We start from the raw sequence: 7,206 nt of genomic DNA on the forward strand, positions 1-7,206 counted from the left end.
CATTTATTTATTTGACAGAGAGAGAGAGAGCACAAGTAGGGGGAGCGGCAGGCAGAGAGAGAAGCAGGCTCCCAGCTGAGCAAGGAGCCTGATGCAGGACGATCCCAAGACCTGAGCTGAAGGCAGACACTTAACCCTCTGAGCCACCCAGGCATCTCCCAAGCACATGACTCTTGGTCTCAAGTTGTGGGTTGGGTGTAGAGATTCCTTAAAAATTTTTATCTTAATTTTTAAAAAATCAACTCAAAATCCATCAAACACCTAAATATAAGAGCTTAAAATGTAAAGTTCTCGTGGTGCTTGGTTGGCTCAGTCAATACAGTATGTGACTCTTAATCTTAGACTAGTGAGTTCAAGTCCCATATTGACAGTTACTTTACTTTTATTTTATTTTTTAAAGATTTTATTATTTATTTATTTGTTTGTTTATTATTTATTTAACAGAGAGAGAGAGAGAGAGAGACATACAGAAAGAGAGAGAGAACACAAGCAGGGGGAATGGGAGAGGGAGAATCAGGCTTCCCACCGAGCAGAATCCTGGGATCATGACCTGAGCCGAAGGTAGATGCTTAAAAACTGAGCCACCCCAGCGCCCTGAATTTACTTTTAAAAAGTATAAAAATACAAAATATAAAATTCTCATTATAAAAGAGGTGTAAATTTTCATGACCTTGGATTTGGCAATGTATCCTTAGATGTGACAACAAAAGCATGAGCAACAGAATTAAAAACAGATGAATCAAACTCCATCAAAATCAACTTTGGGGCGCCTGGGTGGCTCAGTGGGTTAAGCGCTGCCTTCGGCTCGGGTCATGATCTCGGGATCCTGGGATCGAGTCCCGTGTCGGGCTCTCTGCTCAGCAGGGAGCCTGCTTCCCTTCCTCTCTGTCTCTGCCTGCCTCTCCATCTACTTGTGATTTCTCTCTGTCAAATAAATAAATAAAATCTTTAAAAAAAAAAAAATCAACTTTGTTTTTCAAACGACACCATTAAGAAAGTTACAAGACTGGGAGAAAATATTTGTAAATCATTTAACTGATAAAAGGTTTCTATCTAGGGGCGCCTGGGTGGCTCAGTGGGTTAAGCCTCTGCTGTGGCTCAGGTCATGATCTCAGGGTCTTGGGCTCAAGCCCCCCATTGGGTTCTCTGCTCTCTCTCTGCTTTGCCTCTCTGCCTACTTGTGATCTCTCTCTCTGTCAAATAGATAAATAAAATCTTTTTTTAAAAAAGGTTTCTGGGGGCTCCTGGGTGGCTCAGTGGGTTAAGCCTCTGCCTTTAGCTTGGATCATGATCTCAGGGTCCTGGGATCGAGCCCCGCATTGGGCTCTCTGCTCAGCGGGGAACCTGCTTCTCCCTCTCTCTCTGCCTGCCTCTCTGCCTACTTGTGATTTCTCTCTCTGTCAAATAAATAAAATCCTTTTTTTACAAAAAGGTTTCTATCTAGAATATATAAAGAACTCTTACAATCTTGTAATAACAAGATAACAACTTCACATCCACTAGGATGACTATTATTAAAAAAAACAAACAGAAAATAACAAGTGTTGACAAGAACATGGAGAAACTAGAACCCTTGTTAGTTGCTGGTGGGAATGTAAAATGATTCAGCCATGGGGCACCTGAGTGGGTCAGTCGGTTTAGTGCCTGCCTTCAGCTCAGGTCATGATCCCAGGGTCCTAGGATCGAGCCCCACATTGGGCTCCCTGCTCAACAGGGAGTCTGCTTCTCCCTCTCCCTCTGCTGCTCCCCCCTGCTTGTGCTCTCTCTCTGTCAAATAAATAAATAAAATCTTTTGAAAATGTAAAAATTTTTAAAAAATAAAATGATTCAGGCACTGTGGAAAACAGTATGGTCATTCCTAAAAAATTAAGCATATGATCACTAAATGATCCAGCAATTGTACTTCTGAGTATATACCCAAAAGAAGTGAAAGCAAGGACTTGAACAGTCATTTGTACACCGATATTCATAGCAGTATTATTCACAATAAGCAAAAGTTAGAATAACGCAAGTGTCCACCAACAAAAAAACAAATGAGTAAGCAAAATGTGGTATATACACACAATGGAATATCATTCAGCTTTAAAAAGGAAGGTCATGTTGACATGCGCTACATCATCAATGAATCCTGAGGTCATTATGCTAAAGGAAATAAGTTAGTCACAAAAAGACAAATATCACAATATTTCACTTACATGAGGTTCTAGAGTAGTCAAATGCACTGAGACAACATAGAATGGTGGTTGCCAGAGACTGGGAAGAGAGGAGAAAAGAGAATTAGTATTTAATGGGTATAGAGTTTTGGTTGGGAAGATGAAAATGTTCTGAAAATGGACAGTGGTGATGGTTGCACAACAATATGAATATACTTAATGCACAGAAATGAGCATGTAAAAATGGTTAAAATGGTAAACTTCAGGTTTTATATATTTTATCACAATAAAAAAATAAGACAACCCAATCTAAAAATGTGCAAAGAATCTGAATAAACATTTCTACAGTGAAGATATGCAAAGGGCCAAAAAGAACATGAAAAGATATTCAATATTACTAGCCATCAGGAAAATGTAAATCAAAACCAGAATAAGTTACCACTTCATACTCACTAGGATGGCAATGATCAAAAAGACAGATAATACAGTTGCCTGGCTGGCTTAGTCAGTAGAGCATGCAACTCTTGATTTCAGGGTTGTGAGTTTGAGCCCCATGCTACAGAGATTACTTAAAAATAAAATCTTTAAAATAAGATTTTTATTTACTCATTTGACAGAGAGAGAGAGAGAGAGAGCAAGAGCAGGAGCACGGGGAGCAGGAGAGGGAGAAGCAGATTTTTGGCCAAGCAGGGGGCCTGATACAGGGCTCGATCTCAGGACCCCAGGGATCATGACCCCACGACACCTAACAACTGAGCCACCCAGGCGTGCCAAAAAAAACCCTGATTTTATTTATTTATTTGAGAGAGAGAAAGAGCACGAGCAGGGGGAGGTGCAGAGAGAGAGGGAGAAGCAGACTCCTCACTAAGTGTGGAACCTGACACTGGGCTCAATCCTAGGACCTGAGATCATAACCGGAGCCAAAGTCAGGTATTTAGTCAACCGTCACCCAGGCAACCCTAAAAATAAAATCTTTAAAGAAAGAAAACACAGATAATAACAGGCATTGGTGAAGACGAGGAGTAATTGGGATCCTTATATACTACTGTTGGGAATGTAAAATGGTGTAGCCCTTGTAGAAAGTTGTATGGCAATTCCTCCAAAGGTTAAACTCAGAATCACTAGAGGACGAAGCAAATCTACAGGTAGATATATGCCCAAGAGAAATGCAAACATACAAAAATATTGATAGCAGGATTATTAATAACAGCCATAAACCAGAACCAACCCTAATGACAATCAACTGATGAATGGATAGATAAAATGCAGTATGTTCATGCAATCAAATATTATTCATCCATATAAAGAAATGAAGTACTGCAATAATACAACACGAACCTTGAAAACTGTGTGCTGAGTAAAAGAAGGCAGTCACAAAAGACCACATAGCATATGATTCCATTTATATGAAACATCCTGAATAGGTACATCTGTAGAGATGGAAAGTAGATCAGTGGCTGTCAGGGGCTGGGAAGGTGGAAAAGAAGTGGAGGACTGATAATGGGTATAGGGTTTCTTTCTGAGGTAATAAAAATGTTCTAAAGTTGATCGTTGTGCAGATACCTGGTGGGTCAGTCTGTTAGGCATCTGCCATGGGCTCAGGTCATGATCTCAGGGTACTGGGATCGAGTCCTGCATTGGGCTCCTTGCTCGGCTGGGAGCCTGCTTCTTCCTCTGCCTGATGCGCCCCCTGCTTGCGCTCTCTCTCTCCCGCTGATAAATAAATAAATAAATAAATAAATAATTTTTAAAATTGGTCGGTGTGATTGCTTACAGCTAAACTAGATCATTTATTTGTACTAAAAACCATTTGCTTGTAGCTGAGTTGTATGGCATGGGAATTACATCTCAATAAAGCTTTTTTATTTTTATTTTTATTTTTTAAAAGATTTTATTTATTTATTTGACAGGCAGAGATCACAAGTAGGCAGAGAGGCAGGCAGAGAGAGAGAGGAAGGGAAGCAGGCTCCCTGCTGAGCAGAGAGCCCGATGCAGGGCTCAATCCCAGGACCCTGGGACCATGACCCGAGCCGAAGGCAGAGGCTTTAACCCACTGAGCCACCCAGGAGCCCCTCAATAAAGCTTTTTTAAAAAACAGGAGTGAGGGGTGCCTTTATTTAAGAAATAGGGGTGATGTGGCTCAGTCCGTTGGGCTACCAACTCCTGATTTGAGCTTGAGCCCTGCTCTCAGGGTCATCAGATTGAGCCCCAAGTAGGGGCTCTGCACTCGGCAGAATCTGCTTAAGATTCCCTCTTCCCTTAACCCTCCCCCAGCTCGTGCACATAAGCAAGAGCTCATGTTTTCTCTCTCTCTCTCTCAAAGAAAAAAAAAGAGGTGAAATTAAAAAAAAAAGATTTTATTTATTTATTTAACAGACAGAGATCACAAGTAGGCAGAGAAGCAGGCAGAGAGAGAAGGAAGCAGGCTCCCTGCTGAGCAGAGAGCCCAATGTGGGGCTTGATTCCAGAACCCTGAGATCATGACCTGAGCCGAAGGCAGAGGCTTTAACCCACTGAGCTACCCAGGCACCCCGAGGTGAAATTTTTTAACCAGGGACCTCTTTAGGTATATATAAATACAGTTCTCTCTCTCTCTCTCTCTCTCTCTCTCTCTCTCTATATATATATATATATACATATCTATCTCTAATAGATGATAGATAGAAAAAAAGACAGAGAAATAGATCTCCAATACATATTAGGTGAATGAAGATGCGGTGAGATTGCATCAGTTCTTTTTTTTTTTTTTTTTTTTTTGCATCAGTTCTCTCAAAAAGAGGAAAAATTACACATCTATATCCATAATTGCTTACATACGGTTTATCTCTATAGCTTTTCTCAACCAGAGTTCCCAGAATAAAGCCCTATAGAAAATTGTTTATGTGACTCTCAATTCTAATTGCAAAAAACTAATGCCATTCAAGATGCCTGGCTGACAAGTTTATTCATTACATACAGCGGACACCTTAGGGATTAGGGCTGGACTGCCAAAGGGTAAACACGAAACTCACAACCCTGGTTGCTTCTGGGACAGGAATGGGAGGGAAACTTTTCCTGACATGCCCTTTGATAACTTTTGAATTTTGAACCAAAAAGGAAGTAATAGAAAATTTTAAATGAAGTTTATCTGTGAAAAAAGGAAGAAAACAAATTTAACTAAGGTTGGATGTAGAATTAATGAAGCATATACTTTTTTCTCAGAAGAAAGACAGTAGAGACCATGATGGCTGGGAACGGGGAGCTGGGCAAAATGGGTGAAGGATGGAGGGAGATACAAGCTTCCAAGGCCTCCAAAAAAAACAAGGGAAACTCACACACAAAATTTTTTTTTAAAAAGGATGTACTAAAACTTGTTTACTAGCTGAGAGTAAAAATCTGTGAAGAAGATAGAGAGGTTGAAGAGATAGGAACAAAGAAGGAATAATTTTGGCCTCGACAGGAGCCTGTAGAGATTAGGAGGCTCCAGGACTCTGAGCACAGGAAGCAGAATTAGCTTTTCACAGAAGGAGAGAGACTTCAGTTTTCTTTCTAAAGGGGAGGCATGAACATCTTCAGAAAGGGAAAGAACAAAGTTGGAGCAGGCCACCTGAAAAGGTTTTAAATAGCATCTATGGGGAGTGGGAGCAGAAGCTGAGCCCTACTAGGTCACTGTGGTTCCACTGCTCTATTTTCCTGGAGGTATCATGCATTTCACCCGGGTCTCAGCACCTCAGGACTGCCACTGCCAGTCACAGTGTAGGCTTGGGTCAACACAATTAAGATGGTAAGCTTTCCAGGGGTGCCAGATGGCTCAGTTGCTGAAGCATCAGACTCTCCTTTTTAAAAAAAATTTTTAAATGGATTTTATTTTTTAGAAAGAGACAGACACAGAGAGAGCACAAGCAGGGGGAGCAGCAGAGGGAGAGGGAGAAGTAGATTCCCCGCTGAGCAGAGAGCCTGTTGCAGGGCTGGATCCCAGGACCTAACCATGACCTGAGGCGAAGGCAGTGCTTAACCCACTGAGCCACCCAGGTGGCCCAAGTATTAGACTCTTTTTTTTTTTTTTTAAAGATTTTACTTATTTATTTGACAGAGAGATACCACAAGCAGATGGAGACGCAGGCAGAGAGAGAGAGAGGGAAGCAGGCTCCCCGCTGAGCAGAGAGCCCGATGTGGGACTCGATCCCAGGACCCTGAGATCATGACCTGAGCCGAAGGCAGCGGCTTAACCCACTGAGCCACCCAGGCGCCCGCATTAGACTCTTGATTGCAGCTCAGACCATGATCTCTCAGTAATAGAGGGTAATTGGAAGAAAGGTAGGCAGGGACAACCCCCACCCCCAAGAAGAAACTACACTTAAAAGGATTTTAAATCACCCTGGAAGGAGCCCTCCACCCTTTCCCATGTCATAGGTAGATGGCAAACACCTGATGGGATAACAGGTGCATGGAGGGTTAATCAGATTAAAATAGCCAGACACCAGGCCCATAAAAACCTAAATGCCAAATCGGCAACCCTCTCTGGTCCCCTCCCTCTGGAAGCTTTGTACTATCCCTCAATAGACTTTAGTATCACTCAATAAACTTGGCTTTGCTGCCTACCACTCTTCGTCTAGTCTACCTCTTCATTCTTCGAAGTGGCGTGACCAAAAACCACAGGCACTAAAGGAAAAGAAATCTTGTAACAACAGTTGAGGGATACAGCCCCACATGAGGCTCTGAGCTCAGCAAGGAGTCACCTTGAGATTCTGTCTTCTCCTCTGCCCCTCCCCCCACTCTCTCTCTCATAAATAAATAATTAAAATCTTTTTAAGAAAGATGGTAAGTTTTCTGGAAACACTGCCACTTGCTGGAGGACTTGCTGAAGAAGCCAAAACTACTGAATGTAAATAAAATGAATCTAAGAAAGGGGCTGATGAGAATGGAGCCACAGACAGTAGTTGAACATGTGATGGTTTGTCGTAAAAAGAAGGCAAAATTAGGAAACCTTCTAGCTCTAAGATGCTCTGATTTGTTCCTTACTACTGTTATCATCCCAAATAGACTACACACATTCACTGGTTGGCTAGTGAAT

Source organism: Mustela lutreola, chromosome X, assembly GCF_030435805.1.
Source record: "Mustela lutreola isolate mMusLut2 chromosome X, mMusLut2.pri, whole genome shotgun sequence".
Taxonomy (NCBI): domain Eukaryota; kingdom Metazoa; phylum Chordata; class Mammalia; order Carnivora; family Mustelidae; genus Mustela; species Mustela lutreola.